This window comes from Alnus glutinosa, chromosome 4, assembly GCF_958979055.1.
Source record: "Alnus glutinosa chromosome 4, dhAlnGlut1.1, whole genome shotgun sequence".
In the NCBI taxonomy this organism is placed as follows: domain Eukaryota; kingdom Viridiplantae; phylum Streptophyta; class Magnoliopsida; order Fagales; family Betulaceae; genus Alnus; species Alnus glutinosa.
Window position 1 is genome coordinate 10,225,497 of NC_084889.1, and position 14,746 is coordinate 10,240,242.

Sequence of the window (14,746 nt, forward strand, 5' to 3'; positions counted from 1 at the left end):
CGAACACCCCGTAGTGTCTAGAAGTTTCAGCATTGCAGCTGTCCGGATGACTGAGCTACACTGTCCAGACGCTAGGTCAAGTTACTCCGAGTCCGACACGAAGTTGGATTTCAGATGACAATATTTGGGAAGGTTTTGCCAGACGTCCAGACGACAAGGCAACACCTTCGGACGCTTCCCAATGTTCCAGAATATTCCAGGTCTCCTTTACAGATGCGGAAATGAGTGACAGTGTTGACCATCCGGAAGCTTGGTCAAGTCGTCCAGACGCGGTCTTGTTTTGGAAAGAATTGCGCTATTCTGGAAAGGCGGTCGCAGAAGACTGTCTGGATGCTACTCGCCAGAGTCCGAATTTGAACAGAATTAGGTTTTCTGTAAGCCTATAAATAGGTGACTCAAGGCTTGTAACTTGTAAGAATTCAGTAGAGAATTCCATAGTGCTTAGAGAGGGTGTTTAGGGAGAATTAAAGATCCACTAGCTCTCTAGCCATTGTCAGTGTGTACTCAACAGTTCGTGTGAAGTGTATCTTAAGGGTTGACCCTAAGGTAAAGGATTTCATTGAAGACCCTTTCAAGTAGGAGATTTGATTGAGAAACGTTCACGATGAGTTTTGTATCAGAGTCATAGGGATGATTGCTGCATCAGGGTATGTGAGTGTTAATTTTTATGTACTAGCTTTCTCTTCTAAATATTGGATATCCTGGGTTTGGCTGCCCCGGAATGGTTTTTTCCTTCACAGAGTTTCCACTTTGTTAACAAAATATTTGTCTCTTTTAAATTCTGCAATTTAGATATTTTGTTACACAATATCACACACTTGGTATATTAGAAGTCAAATTTATTTTTCAAACTTATACAAGAAAATATAATCAACCTAAATAAGGAAATAAATATGGCCAATATCACAATACAGAATTCAGAATATATTGGAACAGTTGCTATGCCTGAAGCTGGTCTTCAGTTCACCTAGAAGATCATGGAATGTTCATCCTCCCGGCGCAAAAGCAACTCTACTGCCTGCCTCATGGTGGGTCTTGCATCCTTGTCTTCCTCCACGCATTGCAAAGCGACTCTAAGAAGAACTTCCATCTTATCCATGTCGTACTTTCCGTCTATCATGGGGTCTACAATTTTCTTGATGAATGACTCGTTCCTCGTGGAGGCTTCCTTCACTTCGTACCTCACCCAGGTGACCACCCCCCCTTGCTCTATTACTCCTCCACCGTCAACGGTAAGGATATTTGTTTGGCTCTTTCCGGTTACCATTTCCAGCACGACAATCCCATAGCTATAGACGTCCACTTTGGAGGTGATTGGGAGCTTGTAAACCCATTCAGGTGCCATGTAACCTCTAGTCCCTCTTATCCTTGAGAAGGCCATATTGTTAGACTCACCTCTGTTTAGGAGCTTGGAAAGGCCGAAATCTGCCACCTTCGGCCGGTAATTAGAGTCCAAGAGAATGTTCTGTGGCTTTATATCGCAGTGTAGAATCCATTCCAAGCACTCCTCATGCAAGTAAGCCAATCCTTTGGCGATGCCCAAAGCAATTTCGAACCTCTTCTCCCAATTGAGTGCTGGGGAAGAGAGTTTATCTGCTAAGGATCCACACTCCATGTATTCATAAACCAAAAGCCTCTGCTTTCCCATTGCGCAGTATCCCCACATCTCTATCAAGTTCATGTGGTTCAGTCTCCCTATGGAGTTTACTTCTGCCATGAATTCAGCTTCTCCCTGCGCAGCTTCATTGAGTCGCTTGATTGCTGCAACCCGATGGTCAGACAATACGCCTTTGTATACAACCCCTCTGGCTCCTCTGCCTATCTCTTCGCTGAATCCCCGTGTTGCCTTTTTAAGCTCCGTGTAGGAGAATTTTCGAAATCCAGCGGCAGCAAGGATGTATTCTTGTACACCTTTGTCGGGGTTTTTTCTAGCTTTAAACAGGAAGCCCCAGACCAGCAACAAACAGGTCAGCTCTACACCTCCTAGTGCACTGACAAACCAAACCAAAGACTTCAGGGACCGGTTCTCATGGCCATTTTCGTACATTCTACTTAGCCGCTCACGGACTTCCCCTTGGCAATCTAACATTACTTCTTTATCAAAGGAAATGTCAGCTTTGGGTAGTTTTACATACATATCTCCTTCAAAACCGAGCGTGTGGTGTCCGTTGAGTAATAATGCCTTGGGGTAACAAGAATAGACGCCTTTGTTACGGGAAAATTTGAATTGGAACCCTTTGCAATTGCCACACATGTTCAAGCATTCCTCCTCACATTCCTGTAACGTAGAATTTTGTGTGTAGTTCTTGTCATAGCCATAAAATTCAACATTGGCAAGCTGGACAAAGCGAAACTGACTAGAATTGCAAGAGATATTGAACTCTGGCTCGCACCCAGTAGACCATTCATGGGGATTTTGAATCTTGTATCCTTGGATGCAAGAGCATGTCCTGCCTAGCACATGATCGTAACTACACAAACTATTTGGTCCGCAGATGCCATTAACCCTACATGGTTTCATGATAGCTTGCCATGTGACAACCCAACTCTTCTCCGCCTCATTTAGGCTATACAATCAAATGTTACCTGTAAAAGTATTGATAAAATGTTACGGGTAACGTTTGGGTGTTTCATTTTTTTTTTTTAATTATATTCTATTATATTCAAAATTGTGAATACCAAGTGAACTTGTTTTTTGAAATTATGTTTAGATGGTTCAGAAAATCTGAGACAAAATTAGAAAAAGTTAGAGATAAAATCTGAGTAAAATTAGTATTCTAAAAAATAACCCAAACATGTTTTTGTAAAACAGTAAAATATAGTATAAATTTTGATGACACCCAGACATCTCTTAAGTTTTTAAAACAAGTAATGATTTAACATTATATTAGAGCAGAAGTCATGCATGATCAAGTTCAAATTCTGCCTTTATCATTTTCCTACCATTTTAATTAAGTATTCTACGAGTTTGAGCCTACATATATGGATTAAATTAATAAATTTACCATCAGGATCTAGGGTTAACCGCCTTTTAAGCTCCATGCCAAAATCTGCTGCTTTAAATTTCAAGTCATCAGATGACCTGAAATGGCCTTTAAAATTCAGTATTGCTGTTTTGCTGATGTTGTAGGTTGTCCTTCCTGCATCCCAAGATAGCTTCCATGGGTCTGGCCAGTACACGCTGGATATGTTTGGACCATGGTATAGTAGGCGAAGCACGTTATCATTGTCGAAGTAAAGCTTATAGTATCCAGAAGAAAAATTGCTTCGGCTTCTTGATGAGATAAGGCTGGCATCTTCCGTTAGTAGTTGTTGGGGAAGAAGGGTATCCGTAGGTGAATCAAAGCTTTGCCAGAGGAAAACACCATCTGATGTAAGGAGAACAAGATTGCCGGTGTTGAGGAGCTTTAGTTGCACAAAGGAGGCGGCTGATGAGGCCGTTGCAGCGGTCCAGATGGTGAGCCTACCTGCATCAGACAAGATGAGATTACCATTTTCCAAAAGGGAAAGCCTAGAAGCTTTTCCATTGACTGGTTGGTCTCTGTTTGCCATCCAGACGACTGTTGGGTTTGAGGACTTTGTGAACCATATGGCAAAGCTGAAAGCGTTTTCCCCAACAGAGAAAAACCCAGCGCAAAACTCACCATTTTCAGAAACCAAAACATCACCTGGGTACTCAACGGATAGAAATGAGCCTTTGAGGAGGTAATCATATGTTACGGATGAAGATGGATAAGGAATTTGGATCAGAAAGAGAAGAAGAATGAAAGATGAAATATCCATGGAGCTGGTGCCTACTTAATAAATGTGGAAGCTAGCAGCAATTCTAAGTTGTCCATTACCATAATAAACCAATAAATCAAACAAAAAAGTTTGCTTCCATGTTTGTGTGAAAGGAATACTTGAAAGTTCATAGTCATTGCCATCAAAGTCGATATGTCTTCAAAAACTTGGTTGAAACTTGAGGGCATCATATTTCAAGGATAAGAAAAACGGAGGGGAAATTTTGCTACTTAATTTGAAATTATATTTACATTTCTTTTTATTTCTTTTTAAGACGGCACCAACTATTGGCACAATGTTCAAACGCCAAATGTCCGATCTAATAGATTTGCCAGGAAGGGCAGAAAGGCTCACAGGGGGATTAGTGAGGGCCACCTCCGATATATACTTAAATCTGTTGAATATATGTGTGCAAGTGTAAATTGATTGAATTCCACGTTGAAAAGATGGAAGAAGTATGAGTGGTTAATATAACATGGTTGTGCACAAACACATAAGCTTAAGTTTTTGAGTTGTGTGGTGTCTCAAAATACTATATTATGATTAACTAATACACCCCCCAAGGTATCAATTTCACTAACAAAGTCAATGACGGACAATGCAGAAAGATGCTTGATTCTAAAAGGTCTAAGCCTTAAAACTCAAATCTAACCCCAGAAACGTGATCTACGCAAAGAGATCAATACTTTTACCGATCGATTTGAGGTAAATCTAAAATTTCAACTTTCTCTAAATTTGATGTAAATCTGAAAAAGCGTGAGTTTAAAACTAGAGTTGATGCTCGGTCCTGTTTAGCGATCCACATCATTTTCTCTTATTTTCACTTCTCAAAAAAAAAAAAAAATTATATATATAAACTTCAAAGGAGAAAATATTCTAGATTAGGATTACATTATTCAATGTACATTGGAAGTCCAACGCTGTGCGAACAAATAGGTCAAAAGTTACAATTTACAATTTACAAGCAGCCTATCCTATCCCTATCGGAGGTGCCAAAAGTCAGTATGACCAGTCTTTCTGTTTCCTTGGGGAGTCAAAAGATTTACCAATAGGAATGACTTCTAGTTGCTTAGCGTCGCCAGAGACATCAAAACGAAACAAGACTATTAATATCATCTGATTTTAAAAAAAAAAATTAATTCATAGCATTAAAAAGAAAAAAAGCCTAATCATAATTTAAAACGATTTTTTTCTAGTGAAATAAGGTTTCAAAGACAAGTTTGCTTAAAAAATGAAAAAGATATTTTTTATTTTTTTAGTCGGCATTTGTTCCTCTTCGACAGCTCCGTTTCGGTTCTTAGTAGTACTTCCCTTGCAACCACAGTTTAACGGTGGTTGTTGCCTTTATCACTTGGGGCTCCTAATTAAGCTATTTTGCCCTTGTTTACCACCTTGTGTGTCCTTTAGAGTGGCCTAGATTCCTTTTGGATCCATTGCCTATTATTTGTTTTCTTTTTTGTATTGTCTTTTCTGCCTAGGTTTTGTTGTTGGGGAGTCCACCCCGTTTTATTTTATTTTTTTTCCCTATAACCCTTGTCTCATTATTGAATTTAAAATAAAAAAAAAAATAAAATAAAAAATAAAAAAAGAAAGAAAGAAAGAAAGAAAGAAAGAAAAGAAAAGAAACAGTTATCATGTAGAATTCAATTATTCCTGTGTGTAATGGATCTCAAATTGGGTTTGGTATTTTTCCACCATAATTGTTTAGCAAAGTTTGGAAAAAGCTTCCATAGTTGTTCTCATCCTTAATTGGACCAAACCAAGTTTCCAATGTCTGAATGTCTCTCAACTAGTCAAAGCTCCTAATTTTTCCTTCTTTTTGTACCAATTAAGGGGAAAAGCTTTACCCTCCTCCGTTTGGAACAAAGCAATCATAAACTATTTATCAAAAAAAAAAAAAAAAAAAAAAAGCAATCATAAACTAACATTAAGGTGAGGTCTGGTACGTGGTAGGCAAAGAACTGTTCAACCTTATAAAGCTATCCCAACATCAAACATAGATGCAGAGTGGTTAACTTTCTAATTAACAAATTTACTAACAGAAAACTCTCTCCAGTTGCACTATCTCATCCAGGACAGTAGTTGATTGGAGGGAGCCAACCTCCACTCTCCAGTCTCCAACGTTAGACGGAATATATTTTACTTCTTTTATGTTTCATGTAGTGCCTGGGTTACCTAGGGCCTCGTCGATGATGACCCTTTTGGACCTAGACCACTAGGAAACCCACCCCCTTATCAATCGTTAACTAATTTGAGCCCCAAGACCTGTAGGATCTCTAGATGGCTAACGTTATCCGACTTGAATCCAACCACCCACTATTGGGTTTGGTAAGTGGGAGAGAAGACCTACATTTCAAGGGACCTCGCGACTATTAAATACAGGGGACACTCGTTACGGTATGCCCCGTTTAACGACCCCTTCCTTTATATTTGAGATGATTTTTTTTTTTTTTTTTAAAGCGATACTAAAAGGTTGTTAATGTGATATGAAGTAGAAATAATTTGTATAGAAAAGTAAAAAAAATTGTATTGTAATAGGTTTTTTTATTTGAATAGTAATAAAAAATTGTTAACATGATATAAAAAGTGAAAAAAATTAAAATGTTTTGAAGTTGATATTTTTTGGAAGAAATAAAAATAAGAGAAGAAGAAGAAAGGAGGTTGTGATCAAATGGCCCAATGAGCCTGTTTGGCAACCCCTTCCACTCATAATTGAGGTAAATTTTTATTTTTTTATTTTTTTGAGTATTAGTAAGAAGTGATTAATATGATATAAAAATATTTTTAAAAAAAATAAAATCAAATTAAGTAGCAATGGTGGGCACCGTCTTAAAAAGAAATAAAAAGAAATGCAAGTATAATTTCGAATTAAGTAGCAAAATTTGGCCACCGTTTTTCTTGTCCTTAAAATATGATGCCCTCAAGTTTCAAACAAGTTTTTCCAGACATATCAAGACTTTGATGGCAATGACGCCTGCGAATTTTCAAAGTCTTCCTTTCAGACAAACATGGGAGCAAACTTTTTGTTTGATTTATTGGTTTATATATTATGGTAATGGACAACTTAGAATTGCTGCTTCCACGATTATTAAGTAGGCACCAGCTCCATGGATATTTCATATTTCATTCTTCTTCTCTTTCTGACCCAAATTCCTTATCCATCTTCATCCGTAACATATGATTACCTCCTCAAAGGCTCATTTCTATCCGTTGAGAACCCAAGTGATGTTTTGGTTTCTGCAAATGATGAGTTTTGCGCTGGGTTTTTCTCTGTTGGGGAAAACGCTTTCAGCTTTGCCATATGGTTCACAAAGTCCTCAAACCCGACAGTCGTCTGGATGGCAAACAGAGACCAACCAGTCAATGGAAAAGCTTCAAGGCTTTCCCTTTTGGAAAATGGCAATCTCATCTTGTCTGATGCAGGTAGGCTCACCATCTGGACTGCTGCAACGGCCTCATCAGCGGCCTCCTCTGTGCAACTACAGCTCCTCAACACCGGCAATCTTGTTCTCCGTACATCAGATGGTGTTTTCCTCTGGCAAAGCTTTGATTCACCTACGGATACCCTTCTTCCCCAACTACTAACGGAAGATGCCAGCCTTATCTCATCCAGAAGCCGAAGCAATTTTTCTTCTGGATACTATAAGCTTTTCTTCGACAATGATAACGTGCTTCGCCTACTATACCATGGTCCAAACATATCCAGCGTTTACTGGCCAGACCCATGGATGCTACCTTGGGAAGCAGGAAGGACAACCTACAACATCAGCAAAACAGCAATACTGAATTTCGCAGGCCATTTCAGGTCATCTGACGACTTGGAATTTAAAGCAGCAGATTTTGGCATGGTGCTTAAAAGGCGGTTAACCCTCGATCCCGACGGTAAATTTAATCGTTTTATCAAGGGTTAAATACATTTTATTCTATAATGTTTCACTTCTTTTTTAATCTTGTCTCCAAAGTATAAAAATTTGTGATATGTCCCAATCAAGTTTTAAAAAATTTAAATGTTGCCCATCCGTTACTTAAGTCTGTATTTTTTAACAGAAATAAACCCATGTGCGATGCACATGAGTTTCTAAGAAAAAAATCTTTTCAAAATTTCCCTAAAATTTTTTTTTTTGAAAAAATAAAAAATAAAATTTGGAAGCCACCCGAAGCCATCCCATGAACCATTTGGGGGTTGCCGGCCACACCCATTTGGCCTAGGGGGTGGCTCGTCCACCGCCATTAGGCCGACCTGTGGGTGGTTCAACTGCCCCTATGTGGCCAAATGGGGGGTGGTTGGGGTTTGGGGTGGCTTAGGCCACTCTCATTGGCCACGGGAGTAATTTGCCACTGCTACGTCGGTTGGCCACCCCAATAATTTTTTTTTTCTTTATTTTAGTCTTTTTTTTTTAGAGATATTTCGAGAAGAATTTCTCTTAAAAACCCACATACATCACATGTGAGTTTATTTCGATTAAAAAGGACGGACTTAAGTAACGGATGAGCAACATTGAAAATGTTTAAAACTTGATTGGGGCACATAGCAAATTTTTTCACTTTAGAGCCAAAATTGAAAAAAAAGATAAAACATTGGAAGGTAAAGTATATTCAAACTCATGAAATACTTAATTAAAATGAGAGGTGAATGATGAAGACAGAATTTGAACTCGATCATGACTTCTGCTATAATATCATGTTGTTAAATCATTCATTGTTTAGACATTTTATCGATACTTTCACAGGTAACATTCGATTGTACAGCCTAAATGGGGTGGAGAAGAATTGGGTTGTGACATGGCAAGCCATCATGAAACCATGTAGGGTTAATGGCATCTGCGGACCAAATAGTTTGTGTAGTTACGATCATGTTTTGGGTAGGACATGCGCTTGCATCCAAGGATACAAGATTCAAAATCCCCATGACTGGTCTACTGGGTGCGAACCAGAGTTCAATATCTCTTGCAATTCTAGTCAGTTTCGCTTTCTCCAGCTTGCCAATGTAGAATTTTATGGCTATGACAAGAACTACATAAAAAATTCTACATTACAGGAATGTGAAGAGGAATGCTTGAACATGTGCGGCGAATACAAAGGGTTCCAATTCAAATTTGACCCTAACACAGGCATCTTTTCTTGCTACCCCAAGGCACTATTACTCAACGGACACCACACGGCAGATTTTGATGGAGATATGTATGTAAAACTACCCAAAGCTGGCATTTCCTCTGATAAAGAAGTAATGTTAGATTGCCATGGGGAAGTCCGTCAGCGGCTAAGTAGAATGTACGAAAATGGCCATGAGAACCGGTCCCTGAAGTCTTTGTTTTGGTTTGTCAGTGCACTAGGAGGCGTAGAGCTGACCTGTTTGTTGCTGGTCTGGGGCTTCCTGTTTAAGGCTGGAAAAAACCCCGACAAAGGTGTACAAGGATACATCCTTGCCGCCGTTGGATTTCGAAAATTCTCCTACGCCGAGCTTAAAAAGGCAACACGGGGATTCAGCGAAGAGATAGGCAGAGGAGCCGGAGGGGTTGTTTACAAAGGGGTATTGTCCGACCATCGGGTTGCAGCAATCAAGCGACTTAATGAAGCTGCGCAGGGAGAAGCTGAATTCATGGCAGAAGTAAGCTCCATAGGGAGATTGAACCACATGAACTTGATAGAGATGTGGGGATACTGCGCAAAGGGAAAGCAGAGGCTTTTGGTTTATGAATACGTGGAGCGTGGATCCTTAGCAGATAGCCTCTCTTCCCCTGCACTCAATTGGGAGAAGAGGTTCGAAATTGCCTTGGGCACCGCCAAAGGATTGGCTTACTTGCATGAGGAGTGCTTGGAATGGATTCTACACTGCGATATAAAGCCACAGAACATTCTCTTGGACTCCCATTACCGGCCGAAGGTGGCAGATTTCGGCCTTTCCAAGCTCCTAAACAGAGGTGAGTCCAACAATATGGCCTTCTCAAGGATAAGAGGGACTAGAGGTTACATGGCACCAGAATGGGTGGGTTTACAAGCTCCCAATCACCTCCAAAGTGGACGTCTATAGCTATGGGATTGTCGTGTTGGAAATGGTAACCTGAAAGAGCCAAACAAATATCCTTACCGTTGACGGTGGAGGAGTAACAGAGCAAGGTGGGATGGTCACCTGGGTGAGGGACAGAGTGAAGGAAGCCTCCGCAAGGAACGAGTCATTCATTAAGAATATTGTAGACCCCATGACAGACGGAAAGTACGACATGGATAAGATGGAAGTTCTTCTTAGAGTTGCTTTGCAATGCGTAGAGGAAGACAAGGATGCAAGACCCACCATGAGGAAGGTAGTAGAGTTGCTTTTGCGCCGGGAGGATGAACATTCCATGATCTTCTAGGTGAACTGAAGAACAGCTTCAGGCATAGCAAGTGTTCCAATATATTCTGAATTCTGTATTGTGATATTGGCCGTATGAGTAATGATTGAACACCACCCAAAGAGACAATTTTTTACCACCTTGCCACATATGTGGCAAGGTGGTCCCCTACCTTAATTTATTTTTAAAAAATAAAAAAACTCAAAAAGTAGTGGGAGACCACCTTGCCTATGAGGCAAGGTGGTGAAAAGTTGTATCTTTAGGTGGTGTTCAATCATTACTCATTCTCTAATTGTATTTTCTACTTTAATAGGCTTTATTCAACTACAAATAAACCCTTCCGACTTACGATTACAACACACAAATACAATATTCAGTTCATTAGGTATTTTAACAAAAGTCACATTTCTATGGCCTTGTCTATAGCATTAAGAAACCGCCAACGCACGGTTTTTTTTTTTTTTTTTTTTAACAAAATTTGGAGGCTTTTCTGCCATGTTTTAGTATAATAGTTATACCAACAAGTGCTACAATCTCCAATCTACACTATGGCAGTTGCCGATAGCCGATTTAGGTTGCCACGCGTCGCCCTAGTATATATGTGTGTGAATCACACGCTCCACACACCATTGATGGCCATCGTCTTCAGAAGAGGACCTCGGATTCTAGATCAAAAGCTACTGATCTACTAATCTGTGGCAAGCACACGCCTCAAGGATACTCCAAGCGTCACGTACCCACAGATTTGAATTCCGCTGAGCTCACGCTTCTGCTTTAAGCACAGCCACACCTAATCATCGCCCTAACCAAGCTCACAAAATCAGTGGGCACGCAACTGCACCTGATCCTGACCCTTGACCCAAGCTCACTTAGTCCCTTTTTAAGCACAGCCGTACCAAATCCAAGCCCTCAAACCAAGCGCACATAACCTACCATGCACCGAACCATACTGGATTCAATCTCGCGTAAAAAAAAATTCCTAATGGCCCAACCTTTTCCCAATGCCATAGAAATTACTAAATTAATACCTCTTCTCAATACCACATAAATTAACCAACCAATCTCCATATAAATACTTTTTTGAAAAATTAAATAGACTTCTAATTTATCAAGTGTGTGCAATAGTGTCCAACAAAATATCACAATACGGAAAATAAAGAGGCAGATATTTTGTTGACGAAGTAGAAACTCAATTAAGAGAAAAACCACTACATGGCAGCCAAACGCAGAATATCCACTATTCAAAAGACAAAGCTAGTTACAAAGCAGTAGCACTCACATACCCTTATGCAGTGATCGTATCTTGAACTCTAACGTGTAACCCAATATGAACGTCTCCCAACCGAGTCACCTACTTGAAGGGGTCTTCAATAGAATCATTTACCTTAGAGTTAACCCCTAAAATAGACTTTAGTTTCAGCACAGCAACATCACTTGGCAACGGCTTGAGAGTGAGCAGATCAGCACAGTAACTCTAAAATAGAACTCTCTAATCACTATGGAATTCGCCACCGAATTCTTGCAGTTCTCAAGCCTAAGGACCTCTATTTATAGGCTGTAGGTTCAAATGAGCGTCTGGCTTGATAAATCTAGGCGCTGTCCGGACAGTAGACATAAGGCGTCCGGACAGACAATTGTGCGATCGACTTTCCAAAATTTCGCTGAAATTCTTTCCTGATTTGAGCCGCGTCTGGATGGTGTTTCCCTGTCGTCCGAACGGGTCAGACTTCAGCTACATGCAATTTCCATATTAAGGCTTCGCGCGTCAGCACCAAGGGAATGGTTGTCCGAACGATTGATTTGATGCACGCAATTTCCATATATGTAGCTAGCGCATCCGGAGGTCTGAATTTTGAATGCACAACTTGCCTTATGGATGAGCGCGTCAGGACGGGAATCCACATCGTCCGGACGGTTTTAGCGATCTTCTCATATCCGTGTTTTGGAAAGAAATCCCATAGCTGGTCGAACACTGAGTGTCGTCCAAACGTGTTGCAGAAACGTCCGAACGGATGCAAGCTGGAGCAGTTTGAAGCTTCTCAGCACAGAGGAAGGTCCGGACGGAAAGTTCTCGTCGTCCGGACGGATGATGCTTGGACAGTTGAGAGTCTGGACGGTATATCACGTCGTTCGGACGGATGTTGCTTGACTAATGAGCGTTCGAACGGAATACCACGTCGTCCGGACGGATGCAAGGGATCCGATTTCTTTAACTTGGAATCTGTGCAGAATCTTCTAAAAACATATCTTTGAAGAAGACCTCTAAAAATTGACTAAACCCCTGATTTAAAAGCATCATTGTTTATGTTATTGTCCGATAAGTGTCCAGGCGTTTCACTAGACCGTTCGGACGATAAACTTGGGATTCGACTTTTGTTGAGCTGTAGACTTTGTAGAGTCTCCTTGGAGTTCGAAAATTCCTTCTTAATGCTTGTGACACTGATCTTGTCATAATAAAGCCATTTTCCATATTAGAGAAATAAACTCTGAATATTTGATGACTCTGAACTGATACGGCATCCCTGTGAAATCAGTAACAGTACATGATAGTGATTTTGTCCAACAGAATGCACCCAGCACAAAAACTAACACTTTTCCCAATATTAAAAAAATTATCCAACCTATCTCAATCATTCTTTATGGCACTAACTACCATGCTTGCGCTTAGTCTATGAGTAGGTAGCTCAAAGGACATTGCCTTTATGGGAGTATGTTTCTGGCAAAGAACCTAAGCCTGTTGCCAGGAAAGAAGAATCTGTTTCTGCATTTACTAGCCACCTCTGAATATGGCAAAGTATCCATTAAAAGATTATTTCTTGGTTTTCCAACACTTGTGTCGTCTCCATCAGTGGGATAATGCCAAGGATGTTTGAGACATTTTAGCTCAACGTTACAACACTACCAACCTTGTTTAGTGTTTTTGGATTTTAACCAAGCTCAATCACATGCGCCAAGAACCAAGTTAGTTTGTTATTGAGTTTTATTCACAAATAACTTATCTTTGGGATCAATTGTCTTTTTGTGAGCCATAATGGGTCAATCAGACCGATAAATCTTGATAGAGGTGAAAATGCGGATACGGTTATTAGCAATATCTGCATTCACATCCACACAATGTGGTTATCACTTTTAGGTATCCGCATCATGCAATTACTATCTGCATTTGGAGTTTATTATCCGCACATGATGTAATTGCCGTTTTGGATTACTATCTAAATCTATATCCAATATTAAATAATGTGTTTATTACTATATGCAAGTTTAAATAAATTAAAATTCCATTTGTTACACAATTCACAATTATCAGGCATAGAGAGCCATTGTCTCATAGAGTAATTGTGATTTCAGTTTGATGAGTGCCAGTTATTTTATATTTGGACCCCTTAATTTACATTAGTTAGACCTTTAATCTTGTTATTTTCTAACGTTTTCTGCTAGTTGTGGTGTTTTAGTAAATTGTAGGCCATTAAGGAAAAATGGCGTTTTTAGAGCCATTCAAGCACAGATGTTAAGGCTGATGTGACAGCATTATTGAAGACACAAGGAGAGTTGAAGACTTGGAAAGCATTCAAGTGCAGTGTGCGATTCACTGCGATGTTGCTCGAGCACGCTTACAAGTCGCTCGAATGCACTTACATGTTGCTCGAGCGCAAAAGCGAAAAAATTAACAGACGGTAATTTCTTCTCCTCACGGCTGCTGACACCCTAAAACGCTAGCATCCTTTTCTCCTATTAGGTTTTTAAGGGGTAGATGCGCCATTTTAAAAATATGGCCATAAACCCTAGCATTATTTTCCCCTATCAGGATTTTGAGGGGTAAAAGTGTCATTTTGTAAAATTTAGGTTTTAACCTAATTTTCTACGTACTATAAACACCTCGTGCTAGGCACCACTTAGATCATCGATCATTGTATATACACATTTTCTTTTCAAAGCATTGTTTTAGCTCTCGTCTTGTTCTTTCTTTTGTAAGTTTAAACTTCTTTTGTGTTTCCTTTAATTTATTTAAAGTTATTTAGTCTCTATTCTTCTTTCTTTCTTCATCATTTTACTTTATTTCTTTATGTTTTCATTTCAAGATTGTTTGGTGTTTTTAGTCATGAGAGGCTAAAATCTTCAAATAAGATTGAGGATGAAACCTCATCAATGATACACATATATTCTTGCCATGATGTTCGTAGATTCGATGTTTTTTTTTTTTTTTTTTTTTTTTATCATTTTATATTTGAGTTCTATTTCAATTTATGAATTTATTTCTTTTAGATTGAGAATTTTATTTTAAGTGGATATTTGTTGTGTTTCAACCGATGGATACATCGATTGATTTCTTTGATATTGGGATATTCATTGTGATTTGTCTGACAAACGGATACAATGGATGATTTCTACTCTAAGGGATAATCGTTGTGATCTGTTTTTGAGTTGGATTCATCAAATGATTTCACACTTTATTGTATAAGAACTTGAATATCGAGCTCATTTGAATCAAATTTATGAATAGAATGCAAGAGTATGATGTTTGATTTGGTTTGGTGGATTCCAATACCTTAGTGTTTTTCTTCTTTGTGTTTGTTTACTCATTTTTTATTTCTTTGTTCTTAAAAAATCCAAAACGTAGCTCTAGGTTAAAA

General features: G+C 39.3%; 2 pseudogenes; one reads left to right on the forward strand and one right to left on the reverse strand.

The window, feature by feature from the left end:
* Positions 1-854: 854 nt before the first annotated feature.
* On the reverse strand, positions 855-3,783 carry LOC133867264 (putative receptor protein kinase ZmPK1; annotated as a pseudogene).
* Positions 3,784-6,714: 2,931 nt separating this feature from the next.
* Positions 6,715-10,263, forward strand: LOC133865466 (putative receptor protein kinase ZmPK1; annotated as a pseudogene).
* Positions 10,264-14,746: the final 4,483 nt, after the last annotated feature.